General features: G+C 33.3%; 1 pseudogene; it reads right to left on the bottom strand.

Annotated features, from left to right (window-relative positions):
* Positions 1 to 256: 256 nt before the first annotated feature.
* On the bottom strand, positions 257 to 21178 carry LOC149550557 (DEAD-box ATP-dependent RNA helicase 15-like; annotated as a pseudogene).
* Positions 21179 to 23748: the final 2570 nt, after the last annotated feature.

Here is a 23748-nt window from a genome sequence, read left to right as displayed (position 1 = left end):
AGCACCAACACTGGAAAGAGTGGCAGTAAATTGGTGGTATCAATCTACGTTTTCAGATAGGGTATATTGCATTGGCCGTCAGCGCTTATTTGCTGTTCCTAGTCGTTCTTCCTTTCCACGGGGGGGCTTTGTGGGAGGAAGGATCTCATCCGTTTTGATTAGTCGCTGGGACATACAGATATGGTTAGATCTCATGGGGCACCGGTTGGATTTGATGAACAGTTCCTAGGATGTTGAAACAGAGATCAAAGTCTGATTAGTATTTCAATATTAGGAAGACAGGGAAAATGCAAGCTTGTGCTCGGAGACCAGTCTTAGCAATTGAATACTCAATATTGATTCTCCTCTTTGCCAAGTTCACCTAATTAACAAGATTATAGCAGAGTACATTTGCAATTGAAAATCTTTGCAAGTTTTTATTAGCAAATAAAGTTGGCATTAAAATGGTTGACAATTTGTCGTAGCTCAGTTTTGGTGCAATTTTAGTGATTCTTCAAGACCGGACCATTTAGTAGTATTAGAGCTTGTTTGCTATTTGTTTAATGCAATGTCAAACCTTTGAAGTTTTAAGTTTTGGGTGTAAAAAGGAGCAAATACCTGCCGGGGATATTTCAGTGGTATCAGAGCCGAAGTATTAAGAGTTTTTTTGGTGCTGGAAAAAGCAATAACCTGTCAGGGTTATTTCAGTGGTATCAGAGCTCGATTGCTAATTGTTTGAAATATTTACTAATATTCAACAGTGTCGGAAATGAATGCAAGGAAGACACCTGACTTGTAGATTTTCCAGACACCACAACATAGAACACATGAAGATCACATGGATGTCTACTGAAAATCCTGAGCAATCGAACAATATCTTCAAACAGAATAACACGCCGTTCCCTGATATAGCTATGCAACGATTGTCCCTCGATTAGTCACTGCTAATCATTGCTTCACCATGGAACCGATGATCTGAATCAAATCCTTCAATGAACAAAACTACAAATTGGCCTTAAGCCGCAAATAATCGCCCTAATGAAATGACTGTATCGTCACCTCCCATCTGCAATAATTTAGATGATATTTCACACCCTCAAAATTGTGCACCAATTGAGAGTTATCGTTCTCAATGGCTAACTGTGACAATTGCGAAAACCCTAGGTTCCACAATGCACCTGTGATTGAATCACAACCTGAAAACAAAAGAGAGATAAACAATTGCCTGAGTCAGTATCCCCGTACTGATTCTTCTCTTGCCAGGTGCATCTAATTAATTATAGCATTTGCAAGTTGTTTAATTTAGCAAATAAAGTTGGCATTTGATAAATTGTTGTACCTCAGTTGGGGAAATTTTAGTAGTTCTTCAAATCAAAACCCTTTACTAGTATCAGAGCTCGATTGCTAATTGTTTGACGAAATGTCAAACCTTTAAAGTTTAAGTTTTTGGTGCTGGAGAAAGCAATAACCTGTCAGGGTTATTTCACATATCTAATGGTGAAAACCTCTTAGAGACACCTAAGGATGGAGATTTCATCCTTCCCCATAGGATCATAGGCCTCCCATATCTTCAGCCTTCACAGAGGAAACTAGACTAGTCAATATTAGTCTGACTGAGATACCACATATCACATATATTGTGACATCACTACTACTTGAGTAGGTAGATCTTCTCATTGAATTCCTCCATGATAATTTTGGTTACTTTGCATGGTCCTATCAAGACATGTTAGGGTTGGACCCCAAGTTAGTAGTACACCATTGGGCCATGGATCCAAAGGCCAAACCTGTCAAGAAAAAGCTTTGTAAGATGCACCCCAAAGTTTCTTTATTGGTTAAAGTAGTGTTAGAAAAATTGCTAGAGGCAAAGATCTTTCACCTGATTAGCCATTCAAAATGGATCTCCAACATGGTACCTATCACAAACCTTCTAGTGATATCAAAATTTTCATAGACTTTAGAGATCTCAACAAGGCTTTCCCGAAGGATGATTTCTCATTACCAAACATAGATATGACTGCTGATCTCACTACAGGCCATGAGCTCTTATCACTCATGGATGGTTTCTTTGGATATAATAAAATTTAGATAGTAAAGGAAGATCAACATATGACAACATTTACCACACGTTGGGGACATTTTGTTATAACATGATGTCATTTGGGCTAAAGACTGTCGGGGTAACATATCAATGTGCCATGATAGTCATCTTCCATGACCTAATCCATAAGAATCTTGAGGATTACATAGATGAAATTTTAGTCAAATCTCTTAATACCCTTGATCACTTATCTCATCTTGAGGAAGTGTATAATCGATTGGTTAAATATCATCTCATGTTCAATCCTAAGAAATATGTCTTCAACATTACCTCAAGAAAGCTCCTAGGATTCACTGTATCATGATGTGGTATTGAGATTGATCCTAAAAAGGTCAAGGCCATCATGGATATGGCCCCTCCTAAGACACTCAAGAAACTTCATTGTCTTCAGGGGAAACTACATTTAGTCAGACAATTTATCTCCTAGCTCACTGATAAATGCCAACTGTTTACACATCTACTCAAAAATGATCAAAACTTTAGGTGGGACCCCACTTGCCAATGCAAATTTGAGCTCATCATGTAATACTTGGCTAACCCACCTATCTTGGTTCCTCTAATTGTAGGATTCCCACTCATATTATACATTACAACTACTCCCATAGCCCTAGGTGCACTTCTAGCACAACTTGATGATGTAGGAAAGGAAATGGATATTTACTACATCAATCATACTTTAGTTGGATATGAGCTCAATTACACACCAATGGAAAAATATTTCTTAGCCATGGTATTTTCCACTTCGAAGTTATGTCATTATAGGAATAAAAAACACATTAAAATTTTTAAGATAAACTCTAAAATGATGCCAATGAACAAACAAAGAGCTTACTAAAATTTTGAGAAGAATAGGTCCTAAATCTAAAGAAGTGGCCCTGAAGACACTAAATTTGTAGAATGAAGAAGCTAATAAGAGATTTACCAGAGAATGTAAAGTGCTGGGGAGGATTTGACACCATAATCTCATAAAAATCTTAAGTGCATTTTACTTCCCTAGCTTGGAAGGTTTAGTTCTTCAATATGCATCTAATGGAAGCTTAGAAAAACATTTATACCTTGAAATAGATCATCAAAATTATTGTCAATTGGGATTGAGTGAATGTTTGAGCATTGCCACAAATGTAGCACATGGCATGGAATATCTTTATTATGATTTTCCTCTGCAGCTTGTTCACTATGGTTTGAAATCGAGTAATGTGCTCCTGGATGCCAACATGATAGCTCTTGTGAATAATTTTTGTATTGTTGGATACAATTGTTAATTTTGTATTGTCTTTGATGTTACACAAATGTCATACTAGTCATCAGAAAGAGTCTACCGAGCTCAGATGATCAACAAAGCAACTTACAGTGTTAACTAAGCTCCCATGATTAACAAAGAAAAGTTAATGTTTATCGAGCTCACTCGAGCATTAAAGGACTTTGTAGCAGAAAGTTAGTGTTAACCGAGCTCCCAAAGTTAATGAAAAAAATTTAATATTTATCAAGATCACTCAAGCATCAAAGGATTTTGTAGTAGAAAGTTAGTTTTAACGAAGCTCCCAAGTTTAATGAAGAAAAGTTAATATTTACCAAGCTCACTCGGGCATCAAAGGATTTTGTAACAAAAAGTTAGTGTTAACTGAGCTCACAAGGTTAAGAAAGAAAAGTTAATGTCTACTGAGCTCACTCGATTATCAAAGGAAATGTGGCAAAGAGTTAGCTTCTACCGAGCTCACAAGGTCAGCAAAGGAAGGTCAGTGCTAACTGAGTTCACTTGGTCTCTAAAGCATTTTTGCAAGGTTTGCAGTGTTTACTGAGCCTCACTTGGTTAACACTAGAAAACCATTCTAGAGTAGTGATCACTGAGCTGGGTTGGCTAGCGAAGGATTTTATTATTTTGATATTAAGTTCAATTGTTTCATGCAGCTGACTGATGTAATATTTTTATTGTTGTTGTAACTTATACTTGAACCGACTTGATAATCTAAAAGGTATATATTTAGATGTTCAAGTTGTGAATTAAAGGTGTTTGTGAGTATATGGATGAGGATGGAATAAGTGAATATTGAGTGAATTTTGATGAAAGATTAGATATCCTGGAGGAGCTGCAAAGTTGTATTCGATCAGTAAGGATCTTGTAAAGTAGAACAGAGATCTGTAATCAACAAAAGATAAGTTGCATCTCTTTTAGGTCACCTCATTGTTGCTTTCTAATCATTGTAACAGTGAATTTAGAATCTCTTAAGAAATTTGGCTTAACAGCCATTTTGTAAATCCTCTAACAAGGTGATAGTTCAGTTGAATTGTTGTAAAGACCTCCAACTAAGCCACTCCTAACAGAGTGATTAAATTCTCTAACAAGGTCACACCTAACAGTGTGCATTGTAACCTTTAACAGGGTTGGCTCCTAATAGGGCTCACTTCAGAAGAGTGAAAATTGGTGACTAGTTACTTGGTGGTTTTTTCCATATTGGGTTTCCATGTTAAATCTGGTGTCTCTTGTGTTCATTTATTTTAAACTTTGCAAGCATAATAATAACTATGAATGCTAGATGATCAGTAATTAGTTAACCTACCAAGTTACAGTATTCCTGCACTATTTATCGAGTATCAATAGTAAGTAAATATTATAGACATCTAAGGGATTTTTGGAATTATTTTTGTGGTAATTGATTCACCCGTCCCCTCTCAGTTACTTCATCTATATTTTGAACAATTGGTATCAAAGCTTTTGGTGCTTGTAGGACAAGATTTCAAGGATCTAAGTCAAAGATCAGGATGTCTTATAAGAAGAAAATTCCAAGACTTAACAAGGACAACTTCTCAGCATGGAAAGGGTTGATGAGATTTCATCTAGCTTCTATTAGAGATACAGGACTAAAATAACTTGACAAAAAAAATGCAGAACCAGCTAGTACACTATTTGTTAATGATATTTCTAAAAAGAAGACCCACAACATCATGATGATAGATATAGCATCTACTCTGAGTTATGAAGAATTTGATGACATCAAGGACTACAAATCTACTTTTAAAATGTGGGAAAAGCTAAAAGAAATCTATGGAGGAGATGATAATGTAAGAAGATCCAAAGCATAAAGTTTGAGAGGACAATTTGATCAAATGAGGATGAGAGAGGATGAAAACATTGCAAAATATGTTGAAACAATCAAAGCATGTGTCAGTGCAATCAAAGCATCTAGAGGAGATATCAACGAGGAGATAGTAATGAGTAAAGTTCTTATAACTCTACTTCCCATTTATGCAATCAGATTTTTTGCAATTCAAGAAAGAAGATGTGAAGCAAATCACAAGATAAATCTAGAGCCATAGTCGAAAGATTAACTACATCTGAACTAGACAACTTTGACAACTATGTTCCAGCTTCCAAAAACATTGAGTTAGCATTTGAAGCCAAGCTTTCACTTAAGGAGAAAAGTAAAAAGAAAAAGGAATCTCAGTCAGGAAGTGAAGATGAATCAGACCAATGTTCAGACAATGATCTTGAGGTGATTGAAGCTCTACCAGTAAGAAAATATTCTAGAGGCAAAGGAAAATATAAAGGTAAAGTTCCTCTAATCTATTTTTTATGTGAAGAAGTTGGTCATATTGTTGCTGGGTGCCCAAACAAGCAAAATGAAGATGAGAAGAAAGGTTACAAGTACAATGGCAAGAAAGACTTCAAATCATTCAAGGATAAAGGTAAGAAAACATGTTTTATGGCTAAAGATTCTAATGATTCTAATGATGAAGAAGAAGATGAAATTGTCTACATTGCTGTGAAACATGAGTCTAATAATGATGAGGAAATGGCACTCATTTCTCATATAAGAAAAAATGATACATGGATCATAGATAGTGATTGTTCTCATCACATGACTGGTGAAAAAACTAAGTTTGAGTACTTTGAAGACCATGATGGTGGCAGTGTAAGATTTGGTAACAATGAACCTTGTTGTATAAAAGGAAGAGGAAGAATCTCTCTAACCAAAGAACTTATATGTGATAATGCCTATTGGGTAGAAGGACTAAAGCATAATCTGTTGAGTGTGGCATAGAAACTCAATAATGGATTCAAAGTAGAATTCATGCATGGAAAAGCAAGACTACTAGATGGAAAAGGAAAACTAATTGGATTAGGCACTCAAACAAAAGGAACTTAATTTATCTTGAACTTGGTGAGTATTCATGTTTTATTGCTCAAGTTTTAAAAATTTGGTTATGGCATAAAAGGTTGTGTCATGTGAATTTTGATAACTTGGTGAAGATAAGAAAATTCAAGAAAGTAACAGGCATTCCAAATGTAAAAAAACTTGAGGTCGGTCTATGCAAAAATTGTCAGATTGGTAAAATGGGAAAGACTAATTTTAAAAGTAAAAACAATCAGTCAAAAGATATATTAGAAATTGTGCATACTAATTTATGTGGACCCATTGGAATTGAAAGCTATACTGGAGAAAAGTTCTTCATTATTTGTTTTGATGATTACTCAAGAATGATGACTGTCATGTATCTAAAGAACAAATTAGAAGCATTTGAGAAATTCAAATGGTATTTGGCCAGAGTAGAAAAGGAAATAGGAAAATGATTGAAATGCTTGAGGTCAGACAGAGGTGGAGAATTCATTTCACACAAGTTCAATAACTTTTGCATTGAGAGAGGAATCAAAAGATAGGTATCGGCCCTTGGAACTCCTGAACAAAATGGAATAGTTGAAAGGAGGAACAAATCTATCATGGATTGTGCAAGAACCTTAATGATTGAAAAGAAAATTGCTATCAAATACTGGAAGAAAGCTATCAGCACTATAGTTCATACTTTGAATCGAGTACAACTTTAAAAAGACTTTCAAAACTCCCTATGAGCTATGGTATGGCTATAAACCTAATGTAAGTTATCTAAAAGTATTTGGAAGTAAATGTTACATTTTGAAAGAATCTAAAAAAGGAAAATTTGATGTAAAAGGTGATGAAGGAATATTTTTGGGATACTATTGCAAAATTAAAGCATATAGATGTTTGAACTTGTCTACTTACAAAGTCATAGAAAGTGCACATGTGAAAGTTGATGAGTTTGTAGAAAGGACTGAAGAAAAAAGCAAAAGGGAACTAGAAGATTATAGAAGGTTTGTTTTCACTAAACCTGATACAATACCAGTGAATCAGGAATCTTCTACTCCCGAGTCATCAGTAACTGAGTTACAGGAAGTTCAAACCGAGCTACAGTAACATGAGTTACATTCAGATGCTATCGAGCAAGTGTCTACCAAGTTTGAAAGACCCGAGCCAATATCTACTGAGCCAGAATAGCCAAAATCTAAAGTTGAAGTACAAAAAGATAACAATGAAATTCTTTTAAGAGGCAAGGAACCTGTATTAGCAAAATATGTCAGGAGACATCATTCAGCAAATCAGATCATTAGAGACAAATTTGAAGGAACCATGACAAGAAGTAAGTTGAAAGGTAGAACCTAGAAATATCAATGAGGCATTGGGAAATGATAGTTTGATTGAGGCTATGAATGAAGAAATAGAGTAGATAGAGAAAAACAAGACATGGACTCTTGTACCTAGGCCTAAAGATAAAAATGTGATTGGAACTAAGTGGGTATTCAGAAACAAGTTGGATGAAGATGGTAAGGTATCAAGAAACAAAGCTAGACTAGTATGAAAAGAATATGCTCAAGAAGAAGGAATAGACTATGGAGAAACTTTTTCTCTTGTTGCAAGATTGGAAGGAGTCAGAACCTTACTAACATATGTTGCTCACAAAGGATTCAAAGTTTATCAGATGGATGTTAAGTTAGCATTCCTCAATGGATTATTGGATGAAGAGGTTTACATTAAACAACCTAAAGGTTTTGTTGATCTAGATAAGAAGAACATGATCTGCAAATTACACAAGCCATTGTATGGTCTAAAACAAGCCCCTAGAGCATGGTATGAAATATTTCATAACTATCTTATTTAGATTGGTTTTCAAAGAACAATGATAATAGTAGCTTGTATATAAAGGAAGGCCCACATAATAAGATTGTTTTGGCATAAATATTTGTAGATGATACTATTTCATAGGGAATGATGATCTTTGCAAAGAATTTTTAGATCAAATGAACAAGGAATGTGAAATGTCTATGTTTGGAGAGATCAAATTCTTTGTTGGTCTTCAAATTCATCAGAATAAAAATGGTATCTACATCACTCAATCAAAATACATCAAGGAGATATTGAAAAAGTTTGGTATGGAAGATTGTAAACCAGTTGGGACTCCTATGTGTACTAGATTAAAATTTACCAAGGAAGATGAATCAAAAGAAGTAGATCAAACATTGTATAGATCTATAATTGGAAAGTTGCAGTATGTAGTTCATACTAGGCCAAATATTGCCCTTGTAGTTGGTATTGTAGCAAGATTTTCAGCAAAACCAAGAGAAAATCACATGATGGCAATCAAAAGAATAATGAGACTAAAGATTATGGTTTATGGTACAAATTTGGAGGTAATCTAGATTTGAAAGTGTTTACTGATGTTGATTGGGTAGGAAACCTTGATGACAAAAAAAGTACAAGTGGAGGAGCATTCTTTCTTGGAAAGAGGTTGGTTTCTTGGACAAGCAAAAAGCAAAATTGTACATCTCAATCTACAGCAGAGACAGACTATGTTGATGTTGCAGTAAACTATTCTAATATTGTTTGGTTTAAATAGTTGTTGGAAGGCATGAAGGTGGAAATCAAAAAACCAGTTGTTATGTTCTGTGATAATACAAGTGCAATAAACATATCTAAGAATCCAGTGATGCATTCCAAAACCAAGCACATTGCAATAAAATATCATTTTGTCAGAGAATTGGTGCAAGATAAGGAGATTAGATTGGAATATGTTCATACAAAAGAACAAATTGCTGACATATTCACAAAGCCATTACCTAAGGATGCATTCTTGTATCTAAGAGGTAAGTTAGGGGTCACTCCCCTATCTAAAGTTCACTAAAATGAAGTTTTAGTGATGCATCAATGCATACCAAGTTGAAGATCTATCAGTTGATGCAGCATAATAAGAAAATATTGAATATGAATCAGTACTAAAGGTACATTAAAATCAATTTGAATTGTGTTGTCTTTGGCATGTGTTATCAAAGAGGGAGAGTTTTACTATCATATCTTTCTAAAATTTGTTTGAGAAGAAGAGTTTGCCATAGAATTCATTCACAGAGGGAGATTACTGAAAGAGGGAGAGTTTGCTATCTAATAGAGAAAGTTGTTCTAACAGAAGAAGGCTTGTTAGACTTGTTTTCAAATTTCATTCTTCTATGACATCTTGTGTTTCCATCAATTCCAAAGAGGGAGATTGTTGGATATAATTGTTAATTGTGTATTTTCTTTGATGTTACACAAATGTCATACTAGTCATCAAATAGAGTCTACTAAGCTTAGATGATCAACAAAGCAATTTACAGTGTTAACCGAGCTCCCATGGTTAACGATGAAAAGTTAATGTTTACTAAGCTCACTTGAGCATCAAATAATTTTGTAGCACAAAGTTAGTGTTAACCGAGCTCCCAAGGTTAATGAAGAAAAGTTAATGTCTATCGAGATCACTTAGGCATCAAAGGATTTTGTAGCAGAAAGTTAGTGTTAACCGAGCTCCCAAGGTTAACGAAGAAAAGTTAATATTTATCGAGCTCACTCGGGAATCAAAGGATTTTTTAACAAAAAGTTAGTGTTAATCAAGATCCCAAGGTTAACAAAGAAAAGTTAATGTCTACCAAGCTCACTTGATTATCAAAGGAAATGTGGTAGAGAGTTAGCTTCTACCGAGCTCACAAGGTCAGCAAAGGAAGGTCAGTGCTAACCGAGTTCACTCGATATCCAAAGGATTTTTGTAGGGTTTTTAGTGTTTACTAAGCCTCACTTGGTTAACACTAGAAAAGAATTCTAGAGTAGTGATCACTGAGTTGGGTCAGCCAACGAAGGATTTTATTGTTTTGATATTAAGTTAAATTGTTTCATGCAGTTGACTGATGTAATGTTTTTATTATTGTTGTAACTTATATTTGAGTTGACTTGATAATATAAAAGGTATATAGTTAGATGTTCAAGTTGTGAATTAAAGGTGTGTGTGAGTATATGGATGAAGATAGAATAAGTGAATATTGAGCAAATTTTGATGAAAGATTAGATATCCTGGAGGAGCTGCAAAGTTGTATTCGATCAGTGAGGATGCAGTAAAGAAAAATAGAGATCTGTAATCAGAAAAAGATAAGTTGCATATATTTCAGGTCACCTCATTGTTGCTTTCTAATCATTGTAACAATGAATCTAGAATCTCTTAACAAAGTTGGTTTAACAGCCATTTTGTAAATCCTCTAACAAGGTGACAGTTCAGTTGAATTGTTCTAAAGACCTTTAACCAGGCCACTCCTAATAGGGTGATTAAATCCTCTAACAAGGTCACACCTAACAGTGTGCATTGTAACCTTTAACAGGGTTGGCTCCTAACAGGGCTCACTTCAGAAGAGTGAAAATTGGTGACTAGTTACTTGGTGGTTTTTCCCATATTGGGTTTCCACATTAAATCTAGTGCCTCTTGTGTTCATTTATTTTAAACTTTGCAAGCATAATAATAACTAGGAATGCTAGATGATCAATAATTAGTTAACCTACCGAGTTATAGTGTTCCTGCACTATTTACCGAGTATCAACAGTAAGTAAATATTATAGATATTTAAGGGGATTTTGGAATTGTTTTTGTGGTAACTGATTCACCCCTCCCCTCTCAATTACTTCATCTATATTTCCAACATGTATATCCTATTTAATTGCTACAAACCCCATAGATTCACTAAGTACAACAACATTTTCACTTAGAGGATCTATAGGCTATATTGCTCTAGGTAATTATTTTCTTGAGTATCTTTTATATTGGTATTTTCATTTTCCTTAATAGATTCTCATGAATAAATTTGTTTGTAGAGTATGGGTTGGGCAGGAATTTTTTTGTGAATGGAGATGTGTATAGTTTTCAAATCTTGATATTAGATATGGTTACAAAGAAGAGGGTAAGTGATGAGATGTTTGTGGGAGATATGTGTTAGAAATAGATAATACTGAGAGGGGAGGTGAATCAATATTTTCAATCTTTTTACCCACAACTAAATATTATTATTTACTTTATCATTTGCATAAGAAAATAAACCAATAGTGTAGAACAATGTAAAAAAAAAATACACAAAGAGAGATCATGAAACCATGTTTTGTTAATTAGGAAAACCCTAGCCAAGGGAAAACCACAGTGGGAATGGAACCCACTAGATGATCTATTATATAAAGAATCTAGTTAAGGATATTGACCCTGTTAGGAGTCTATACAACATGTACAGTGTCTCGAGTCCCTGTTAGGAGACTAGGCCTTATTAGAAGCCTCAAACCTATTAGGAGTTGCTTCAACCTTGTTAGGAGTTGGTGGATTACATATAAATGTGTGCAAGCAAAGCCCACTACCCTAACATGCAACAATACAATAAGTTCTTCAAGAAATAGGTATACATACAATACTAAGTAGTTTGTTATACTTCACAAATATTTTGATTAATGATTCTTCACACAAGAGAAATTGTTCACATATCAGACTACATCATATCTTCACATCATATAGTGAAGTATCACATTTACTTGTTACTTGCATTTCACAAGATTATATCGACTTTACATTTACTGAACACTGAATCATCATTCACTTTTTCGCATTCCTTTTTTCACTATTAATTTGCAAATAAAGTTCTTTACATATACAAAACATTTTGGTAAATTCTTCCTTAGTCAGCTCATATAACATTTTTAGAGTTGGCTCAACAACAATTCATAACTCAAAATAATAAATCAAATTGTTAAACATATTCTATTGATATGCTATGTTCTGTGTTGTGTCATTATGGAATCACAAATTTCTTCACAACTTGAACTTGGTTGACTGCATGGACATGCACATTGGTATATGTCATCATTATGATGTCATTCATCTCTAATCTATTGCACAACTGAATATTCTGAGGGAATATTATGTTATCATCAAAATTGTCTTGTTGCTATACCACTGTCTGATACTTAGACATTTTTCTTCTAAAACTGAATAAGGCTAATCTACAAAACAAATATGTTTCCATAAATGACAACCATAACTTACCTTATCTAATTGTTTGGACATATTTCCAACAATCTCCCCCTTTGGCATTGATGGCAACATTTTGTGAAAATTGGCTAAGTCCCAAACATGTTGTCATGCCAATCAAAACAAATAGTCATAAAACATTAAAAACATTTGTATTCATGTTATGAAATATTACATCCCTTATAACTTCCTATTACAACTTATTGCTCCCCTGTACATATTATACACATTACAATTTCTTACAATACAATTTTTCCATACATCTCCCCCTTTGACATCATTGACAAAGGTATCAAAAACCATCAAAATTTGGTAGCTGCACATCAAAACTTGGAATTTTTTTTTTCTGAAATTGGTCTTCAATTACTCAAGTTGTTTCTTCCAACTGTCCTTTAGTGCATCAGATACACTGATAAGTGCACATAAAGCATATGCTACCAGTTCTGCTGCATTCAAATATATAGCCACAAATTTGTCATATGAAGACTTTGCAGACAAGCATTCTTCCAATTGGTTTTCCAACAATGTTATCTGAGGGAATAAATGCACTCTTAAAAGAGTGAACCTCTTTGGAATCTTCTCCTTCTCTACTTGTACTTCCCTTATATTATCATGGAGTAGCTAAATTGTATGCTCAATGGTGTCCACTTTCTGATTCTACTTTTAAAATTTGTTAGTGGATGTCTGAAGCTCAGTCAATTTATCCTTGATTTAATCATCATATTCTTTCAAATAAATGTATGCTAAGTTACACTTAGCATATGCTTTCTTTCCTTCCTCTATGCTTGCCTTAGTGCTTTAATACATATGTTGAAAGTTTTTATATCATTTCTCATGTTAGTGCACATGGTGTTTAGAAACTTACCATTGTGCTTAGTTTGTGCTTGAATGGTAGCCATATTCATGAGTGTAGTAAACTCATTATCAAAAGCCTTGCACAAAATTGTTGCACATTGTTGAATATCAACTTGGGGTGTCAATAGGTCTTATTAGCTTTTCCATCTTATCCAAAATTGTGGTCAAAGTCTTCTCAAGTGACTTGATTGATTTCTCTTCTCGAGGAGTTTTCTTGGAGAAGATATAAGGTTCTTTGCCTCATCCTCTTCATTAGATTGAGTTGGATTTGTCACTACTATTGTTTGGGTAGGAAGAGTGGAAGTTCCTACTACTACTATTCCTATCAAAGGTACACTTGAGATACCTTCTTCAATGCTTTTTTCCATCTTCTATGTGACTTCTTTAGTAGTCTTCTAAACCTCTTCTTCATCAAAAATACTATAATCCACAATATTGCCAATAATGCTAGCACAAAAGTCCTTGAATGGATCTTCTAATTTATCAACAGTCACTTTGGTATTTTCTACTTGCATAAAGTCAGTGCCAATAGTGATGTGAGGAGGAGAACTTGGTGTAGCTACTAGTTTAGTACTGTGAGGAGGGTTGTAAGCTATAGGACTTTCCTCCTTTGTCTGCGCACTCTCCTTGGGTGTCTAGCTAGCTTCTGCTAATTGCACACTTACTTCAAGCTTCTTGCTTGCCTCTTCTGTCTATGCACTATCTCTAGGCATCTATGCACTTGCTTCAGGTATCTACACACTTTATTTAGGCATTTGGCTTTCCTTCTTATTCTGTGCACTATCCTTAGGCATAGTTGACATGAAAGAAACTATAGGCTTCTAAGTTTCTTTATTGACTTCCTCATAATTTCCTCCCATAATAGGAATGGATCTTTTCTTATGCCTTAGTAATGGTTCTATTCCTTTCAAAATTTATTTTTATGTCTTCTTCACTATTTATAGTGCATAACTTTCTTACCATACTTATTCTTATCTAGTTATCCTCTTCTGTAACTCTGCTCTTCCTATTTAGAAATCTATTGTTCAAATCTTTGGGTATTTTCCTTTTATAGTATCAAACCTTTTATCTTTCAAAATCATTTTCCTAACTATAGCACTTTCTAGTTGTCTCCTATCCATGTTATTACACAAGTCATGGTATTTATTTAATTGTAAAAAATTGTTGTCATTAATAATTTTCATGTTAAGGTTTTCTACCTTTATTTTCCATGCTTTGCATCCTGCTGATGTCTTGGCTTCCTGATTAACTACTTCAACTGGTCTATCACTACTCTCTTCCTCAAACTCAGATGAGCTAATCTGTAAGGTTTTCATTCTTTTTCTTGGGGTACTAATGGTTTGCTTTACTCTCCTTTTAGGAGGGGTTGTTATCCTCATTGATTTTCTTGATGTTGATGTTTCCTTCATCTTTACTAGTTTTCTTGGTGGTTGTTGTGCAACTACTACATAAGGCACAAAAGAAGTCTGCACACTTGGTTGGCCAACTATGACCTTTTTAATAGGTCTCGCCACTAGTATGGGTGCAGGGGATAAGAGCTCAGTTTGACTACTAGCCTTCATTTCTATAGAAATTCCCTTAACCTCATCAAACTCTTTCCTTGTCATTCTAGATTCTTTCAAGATAGAATCAATAGCTTTTTCCACCTTTTTCTTGGAGTCCTTCATTACTTGATCAGTTTTCGCTTCTCTCATTTTCTTTATATATGTTTCCCATCTGGGACAGTTAGAATCAACTTTAGAGTAAAGGATTATCTGTGCATATCCTTCAATCAAGTCCTCTCTCATCTCATATCCCATAGGTTCAATAAATTTCACCCAAGGAACTACTACCTCCATGCATGTGAAATTAGTTTCAACCATGAAACATAGTTCATACTTATATTTTTTCCACTAGTGTTGGAGGTATTATATACCTTTTCTTGATTTTTATTTGGAAAGATTTCATGATCTTGTCCAAATTGCTATCTTTGATAGCTTTAGGTCTTGACCTATAAGCTCAAGTGATATGTTGCATAGTGCACTCATTTTCATTCCAAACTATGATACTAGGAAACTTCTTGATAGTATAGAAGAAAATGTGTGTCAGAAGGGATTCAAATTTGAATACTGTACTTCTTTATTTCTTGATTCTTGATATATTATCCAATAGTTGTGTTCTGACAATATCACACATGTTCACTTCTTCACCTCTTACTACTAGATAAGTTGCATGAAGAAATCTTGTAGGGATTTAATCAATTCTTGATCCATGATTATACTTGTAACCCAAAATATTGGAAATAATTCTTATTCCATCATCTTGGATTGAGTTAACTTTCATGTTCCTTCCATCAAAATATGTGTTGAGATTTGCCTCAACAAGTTTGTGCACATTCTTGATGTTTATTGGATTTTTGCCTTGATTGTTCAACCCTATGACCTTGTGAATTAGGTCATTGTCAATGCTAATGATAGAATCTCTCAACCATAGAAGATCATCATGTACTCTGCTAAGAATTATTCTTGTCCAATCATTGCTATCAAAATTCGTGTAGAATATATGCTTAACTAGGTTAAGATGTTCTAGATATTTATGTTTAGATTTCAATGACAAATCATTGTTCCACATCTTCTCCAAATCCTTTTGAATCTTTAAATCACCTATACTTTCAATCTTGTAGTGAATATAACCTCTGATAGCTTTCACATGAAGAATATTTTTCAAATCTCACAAAAAATGTTCCAATGGGGTCATCGAGCAAAGAAACGAATGCGTGTTTCTTAAAATTATACCTAGGCATGTTTCTTACATTATAAACTTCTTGTTTTCATTCATAAAGGATTATGCTCACCAATTTAGAAAAATTCCTTAATTTGGCGTGCTAGGGTTTTTGGTGACTTTGCATGCTTGTAGGGCTCTTTTGATTCTCTAAATCTCATTTCAATCTCACACACAAACTTTACACAAGAAAATGATGTTTGCAAGTCATTTCATCTCCTTTAAATCTTTCACAATATGTATTGCGCAATAAATGCATATCTACCACTAGTTCAATATATTGTCTCTATGCAATAGAGAGTTTGATCCTTTCATATATCCTCATCCTGATCATATCAGGCAATGCACACTTTACTATAGAATTTTCTCAATGTCTACTACCTATTGTTAAATGTGCAACCCTTAATATTTCCTCTAGCATCAGTTATCAACAATTGGTACTTTGTTCCACTAAGAATGCTCAATTCTAGTGAGAGGAGTCACAAATAATAAGTGACTTTATTGACCTATTAGGTGCATTTTCTACAATTGTATGAGGGCTTTCTGGTTCCTTTGCCTTCACAAATGATTCCTTTAGTTCATTTGGCTATTCTTTTACTTCATTTGTTCTATTGTTCCTTTTGAAATTCTAATTCTTGTTAGGTCTCTTCTATCCATTTTGCAAAACTTTGCTGTGTGTCCAAAGTTGTTACACAACTAACATATAGGTACATCTCTTTTCTATTCATTTAGCTTGTCATCAGGTGTTTTGCAGTTCCTTGCAATGTGTCCAAGATTGTTGCATCTATAGCAAACAATCTATTTTCTTTCTCCACTATCATTATTGTGGGATCTTCTTTTGTTTCCTGCATGGTTAGTGTTTCTATGCATCCTACTATTTAAATTATCACCATCAAATTTAGGTTTCTTACAATCTACTACATAATGACCATATCCATGACAATTATGAAAATAAAATTTATAAATAGATTTGAAAGACTTACCTTCACTATTAACTTTAGTGTCCATAGGTTCATCACACCAGGCAAAAGATTCCTTTCTTTTTTTATTCATATCTTGATTAGATTCTTTGACTATCTCAAAGTGAGTAACATTCACTTTGTCTTTAGATGTGTCATTTTTATTGCTTAGGTCCTTATTGACTTTAGGAGTGATAGGTTCTTTTGTTTCAATATATTTCTTGGTGGATTGACCAAGAAAGAATCCAAGTCCAGCTTTGTCATAGTTGGGTCTATGCGCACATAATTGTTCTTCAATTTTATCACTAATGGTATATAATTTCTCAATTTTCTACTTGGTTTGTACCAATTCTCCTTTCACAATGGTGTTGTATTTTTCTAATTTTGCATGTTCTAACTTAATAGATTCTAGTTCTGATGTTACCTTGCTTAACTAGGATATCATATCTATATTTTCATCTTTTATTTTAGAGTCAATCTTTCCTCCATTTTTCTTAAGACTCAGCTTAAGTTCAACTATCTTTAATTGATGCTTTAGGATATCATTTTCTTTCTTCAGATCTTCAATGTCATTATCATTGGTCTAATTAGTAGGTCCTTTTTTCTTTAGGTCATCTATCTTGTCCTTTAATTCACCAATATAGGCTTTAGCATCCTTGTATCTATCTTTGAGGCCATCTCTTTCATCAATAAGAAGATCAATCTATTAAAGTACTTCTTCAAGATTTTTCTTCAGTTGTTCCATATCCATGGGGATCTTATTCAAACTATTAAGCCTCTTTTGAATAACTAGGATTTGATACCAATTGTTAGAAATAGATAATACTAAGAGGGGGGTGAATCAATATTTTCAATCTTTCTACCCACAATTGAATATTATTATTTACTTTATCATGTGTATAAGAAAATAAACCAATAGTGTAGAACAATGTAAACAACCATACACAAAGAGAGATCATGACACCATGCTTTATTATCTATGGAAACCCTGGCTAAGGGAAAACCTTGATGGGGATGGAACCCACTAGATGATCCACTATATAAAAAATCTGATTAAGGATATTGATCTGATAGGAGTCTATAAAGCATGTATAGTGTCTCAAGTCTTGGTTAGGAGACTAAGCCTTTTTAGAATCCTCAACCCTATTAGGATTTTCTTCAACCCTATTAGGAGTTGGTGGATTACATATAAATCTGTGCAAGTAGAGCCCACTACCCTAACATGCAACTATACAATGAGTTCTTCAAGAAATAGGTATACATACAATACTGATTAGTTTGTTGTACTTCACAAATATTTTGATTGATGATTCTTCACATAAGAGAAATTGTGCACATATCATACTACATCATATCTTTGCATCATATATCAAAGTATCAAATTTACTTGTTACTTGCATTTCACAAGATCATATCAACTTTGCATTTACTGAACACTGAATCATCATTCACTTTTTTACATTCCTTTTTTTCTCTTTTACTTTGCAAATAAAGTTCTTTACTTATACAAAACATTTTGATAAATTCTTCCTTAGTTGAATCATATAATATTTTTAGAGTAAGATCAACAATAATTCATAACTCAAAATAATAAATCAAATTCTTAAACATATTTTGTTGATATGCTCTATTCTATGATGTGTCATTACTGCATCACAAATTTCTTCACAACTTGAACTCGGTTGATTGTATAGACATGCAAACTAGTATACGTCATCATTATGATGTCATTCATCTTTGGTCAACTACGCAAGAGAATATTCCAAGGGAATATTTTTTTATCATCAAAACTATCTTGCTATTGTACCATTGTCTAATACATAGACAATTTTCTTCTACATCAAAATAAGGCTAATCTACAAAACAAATATGTTGCCATAAATGACAACCATAACTTACCTTATTTGATTGTTTGGACATATTGCCAACAATATGAACTTATGAAAGTGGGTAATGTCAACTTTTCTAGAGAGAGTGGCAGATATTGTTGATGTTGGGCTATTGACATATGTGAATGAAAACATGGAAGATAGCAGATGTCTTATTTCTTCCATTAATGTTGGTTTTTTTGTAGTAGTGAATCACCAATAGAATGACCTTCAATGACAGACATGACCAAGACTTTAGAGAACCTCAAGGAATCATTGACAGGAGGTCCATCTACTTCTAATTTAACACCAACTATATCAAAGCTCCTACACAATGCCAATGTCATAGAACCATTGGCCTCTAGTAGTCAAAGTTCTTCATTTTGCCTTATGACCTTCATAGAAACCTTTGTACTGAGTTGATCTGCATGAAAATCACATATTAAAATTTTATTTTTAAACTATCACAAGAAACACATTAGTTTTTGTTAAACATAATTAAATTAAATGCTTAAGAGAAATTTTCATGAACCATCAGGAATTTAAAAAAGTGCAATCCTTTTTATCCCAAATATTGTCATAAATAATGTGTATACAACAACTGCAAAAAGCTTTATTTATGAATAAAGGAGCTAGCAATGTGAGATGACAAAATTATACAAATTAAATTCAATTGCATATCCTAGATTAAAGAGCAAAGGGAATTGTTACATTAAGTATCGTTGTAGATTCAAAAATAAAAACAACATCAAACATACCTTTCTTCTTGTGACATTCTAGAATGAATGTAGATTGATGGAAAGTTGCACTCCACAAGAAAATTATTTAGGTTTGCAACTCTATTATCACTCTTGACAAATATCACAACTTGATTGAAGTCCAGTGCATCAAGAAAATCATTCAGCTTCTAGTTCTTCTCCAACTAACTCAGTTTGATGTAGTGCTAGAAGAATCTCAAGAAATAAATATTAGACACAACAAAAGAGAGAATGGTTTACTATTTTATTAGACATTATTAAACTCAAATAAATTCAATACCTAAACTAAACCATGAAGTGTCAATTTTGCCTCATCGTCAACATATATCTCCATAGGCTATAAATGGAAATAAATGTGTGCAACATTAGGTGATGTGATCGCCATCAAGAGCCAACAGTGCCACAACAATCCCCTCATTGATCCAAGGAGCACATGTTGAATGAAAAGTACTAAAAATGTTCAACTAGCAGCTTCATGGTCCAATATACCATCCCTAAATTTTGAATTTAATACTTTGCTATAACATTGAATTAATTATTTGTATTGTTGTTACAAACTAGTAATAGAGGCCACATGTAACCCATGTCTCCACCATTTACAATGAAAAAAATTTGGCCACCATAGAAAATGTAGCTTTGCACTACCTCTAAGGCAGCTCCATTCTTGCAAATGCAAAGAAAAGGATTTAGGTAACATGCAATCCCAACTTTGGAATTGCAATAAAGCTATAGCAGTCTAGTATTGATCACTGATGATGAGAAAGTTGAGGAAAACAAGGACTTGGCTAAGAAATACAAAATCGTGGGGAAACATGAATCGCATTTGCAAATGTGTGCTACCAACTTATGGACAAAACATGAATCAACTTTGCAAGGGTTAAATAAAAATCTTAAGATCAATACTATAGAAATAAGCATAACTAGTATTCCACATGAATAAAGCCAATTTAAAAAAACTAGTTTCCCCAATCATTAAAGTAATATATAATATAGGATTAAATAGTTCAACTTATACATAAGACATTACATCTTGCATGAATCTATTACAGACGAGCTGAATCTCCTTGCTCATAGTGGTAGAGAACATCAAAACTTGCTTGTCATGAGGGTTCATCTTGAAAATCTCTCGGACATCTCTTTGCATGTCTACAATATTAAAAAAATAAAAAAATATACTAAATAGACTATGTAATCAAAATCTATTTAAAAAGATATGTAATGACATACCAAGTGATTCCAACATTCTATTACACTCATCAAGGATAAAATGTCTGACATTTTTTAGACTCAAATCTTTTTCCCTTACTAGAGAAAGTATCCTTCCAGGAGTACCCACAACTATTTGTGGAATCTCATTTTTTAGCAATGCTTTATGGACTTTAATTTTTACCCCTCCATATAATACAACCACCTTCAAGTCCATTAAATAAGTGATAAATCTCTCAAATTCATGGTATATCTACAATATAAAATAGAACTGGTAAGAAATCATTATTAATGGCAATAACTAAGTATAAAGTAACTACAAAAGCCCAATTATCAAAGAAAAAAATCTACTATATTAGTCCATAAATTAAAATACCTAATATGCCAATTCTCAAGTATGACACATGACAAAAGCTGCAACTTGCCTAAGAATAGGTTCAATCTATTGTAGTGTGGAAACAAAAAAAAAACTATGGTCTTTCCCATTCCAGACCTAGCCTAGAAAATCACATCCATCCCTAGGATGGCCTAGGGAATGCATTCATGTTGTACTAATAGAATAAAACAAAATAAAGTGATATCTTAGTTAGGACATTCACAATTGGGCTAATTTCAGAATAGTTCAAGATAGCCATGATTATGCTCCAACTTTAGAGGCACAGTGTAGGTAAATTACCTATAGAACATTTACATGAAGTTATTAAAGAGACTATTTCAACAAAAAAATATAAGTACTCGATAGTCAATTAATGAGCACCATGATAATTACATCATCTTTAGTCAAACAAATAGCATTTTGATATATCTCACTATCATTTTGGGATTGAATTTAGATGTCAATTCCTTCCATGGGCAAGATACAAATTTGCACATAGCTTACATGAAACACAAATTTCAAGTATTGAAGAAATTTGCTTCATATGTTACCATTAATTATCATATATAGTAAAACATGTATGAAGCAATTTAAGAGTCTCTATAATTAAGTTTACAAATCTATGATCCCATCACAAATATGTGATTAAGACTTCTTTAGAGTTATATTTATATTCTATAATACACTTTAGCAGTTTGAAATTGTAAGCTAATCAAACTCAAAGCCATGTATATTCATTATGTTAGCTTGACAAAGTATATTGTAATCTATATTTACTTAATGAAATGCTTCAAAACATGTAACAATAGGAACACCCCTCATGCTATGTAGCTAAAAATGAATTATTTTCCTTACTTGCCTTGATAATAATTCTTTTCTGAGCTCACAAACATGAGAGAAAGGGAAAAGCATGAATAAGAATTTAAAGGTCATTAATATTTACAGTTGTTGTTAGAATACTTAGTAATTCATCCAATTTGTCAATCCCTTTACAACAGAATTTGGAGTTTTAGGAATCTATCATTTCCATAATACCTCAATTGCATAAATGTAAAAAGAAAACAAATGACAATATAGGCATCTTTTCAACCTACAAGGTTGAATAGTTCTTGTGTGTGCTGAATTTTATTTTACTTTCTTCTTAAAATAATTCATCCACTTGATTTGACTATTAGGAAAGCAATCAAGATCCAAAAATATAGATATAATGAGTAACAACTATTGTCCATTCCCTATCATAGAAGATCACAAAGAATACCTTCAATCAAGTCATTAAATATTTCTCTCTCTATTTCATGTCCTATGAGCTCAATGTCACCTTTTAACTCCATCCACATAGTTTCTCTAGATAAATCATTTGTTACAATGTTTTCTAAAGTGTGGCAAACTTCTGCTTGTGGATAAAGGTGATAACTAATTCTTTTTCATGTCTCTTTCAATAGTTGTTTACCAGCAGCCATAGGCTTAAGGTTCATTTTTGTTGGTCTCACCCAGGAATGATAATTAAGGAATGATCCTAATATTTCCAATACTACTTCATTTATGTAGTCATATAGGAGATGACGTTCTAACCTACTTTTGTGAGCCTTTATTCCAATGGATTAACTTACCTTAGGGAACTCAATGTTAGAAATAGATAATACAAAGGGGGTGGGGGGTGTGTGTGGAGCGGGGGGGGGGGGGGGTGAATCAGTATTTTCAATCTTTTTACCCACAACTAAATTTTATTAATTACTTTTCCACATCAATAGTACTAAACAAAATAAACAACCATACATAGAGAGAACTCATTACAACATATTTTATTAACTAGGGAAACCCTGGCCAAGGAAAAACCCCAGTGGGGATGGAACCCACAAGATGATTCACTATATAAAGAATCTAGTTAAGGATATTGACCATGTTAGGAGTCTATGAAAGATTCATAGTATATTGAGTCCTTGTTAGGAGACTAGGCCTTATTAGAAGCCTCAACCCTATTAGGAGTTGGTAGATCATATATAAATGTGTGCAAGAAGAACCCACTGCCCTAACATGCAACTATACAAATAATTTCTTCAAGAGAATAGATATGCATATAAAGCTAGATCACTTGTTGTACTTCACAAATCTTTTGAATGTCAGTAACTATGCATAACTAGATTACTTGCTATACTTCGCAATTCTTTTGATCATCAATTATTCACACAAAGGGTAACTACATATATCAAATTGCATCATATCTCGCATCACATATCATTACTTCACATGGTATTTTCATCATATATATCACACACTAACTTCACAAATGAAGTTCTTTATTTATACCAAGCATATCAATAATTCTTCCTTAGTTCACTCTCATATCATCCTTAAAGTTGGCTCATCAACAATTAATAATAAAATAATTATTCAAGTCATTTAACTCATTTTGTTGACATGCTTTGTTCTATATTGTATCATCACTACATCACTATTTCCTTCATAACTTGAATTTGGTTGGTTGTACAAACATACACACTGGTATACATCATCAGTATGACATAATGCATCTCTGGTTAACTACATAAGAGAATATTCCACGAGAATATTCTACTATATCAAATCTTGTCATGTTGTTGTAACACTATCTAATACTTAAAAAAATTTCCTTCATGAATAATCATGACTAATTTGCAAAACAAATATGTTGCCATAAACAAAAACCATATAACTTACCTTATTTGATTGATTGGTCATATTGCCAACACTCAATATC

The sequence above is a fragment of the Cupressus sempervirens genome, chromosome 7 (assembly GCF_028749045.1).
Source record: "Cupressus sempervirens isolate cs-2001-9-10 chromosome 7, ASM2874904v1, whole genome shotgun sequence".
Taxonomy (NCBI): domain Eukaryota; kingdom Viridiplantae; phylum Streptophyta; class Pinopsida; order Cupressales; family Cupressaceae; genus Cupressus; species Cupressus sempervirens.
This window is presented reverse-complemented; position numbering and strand designations above follow the sequence as displayed.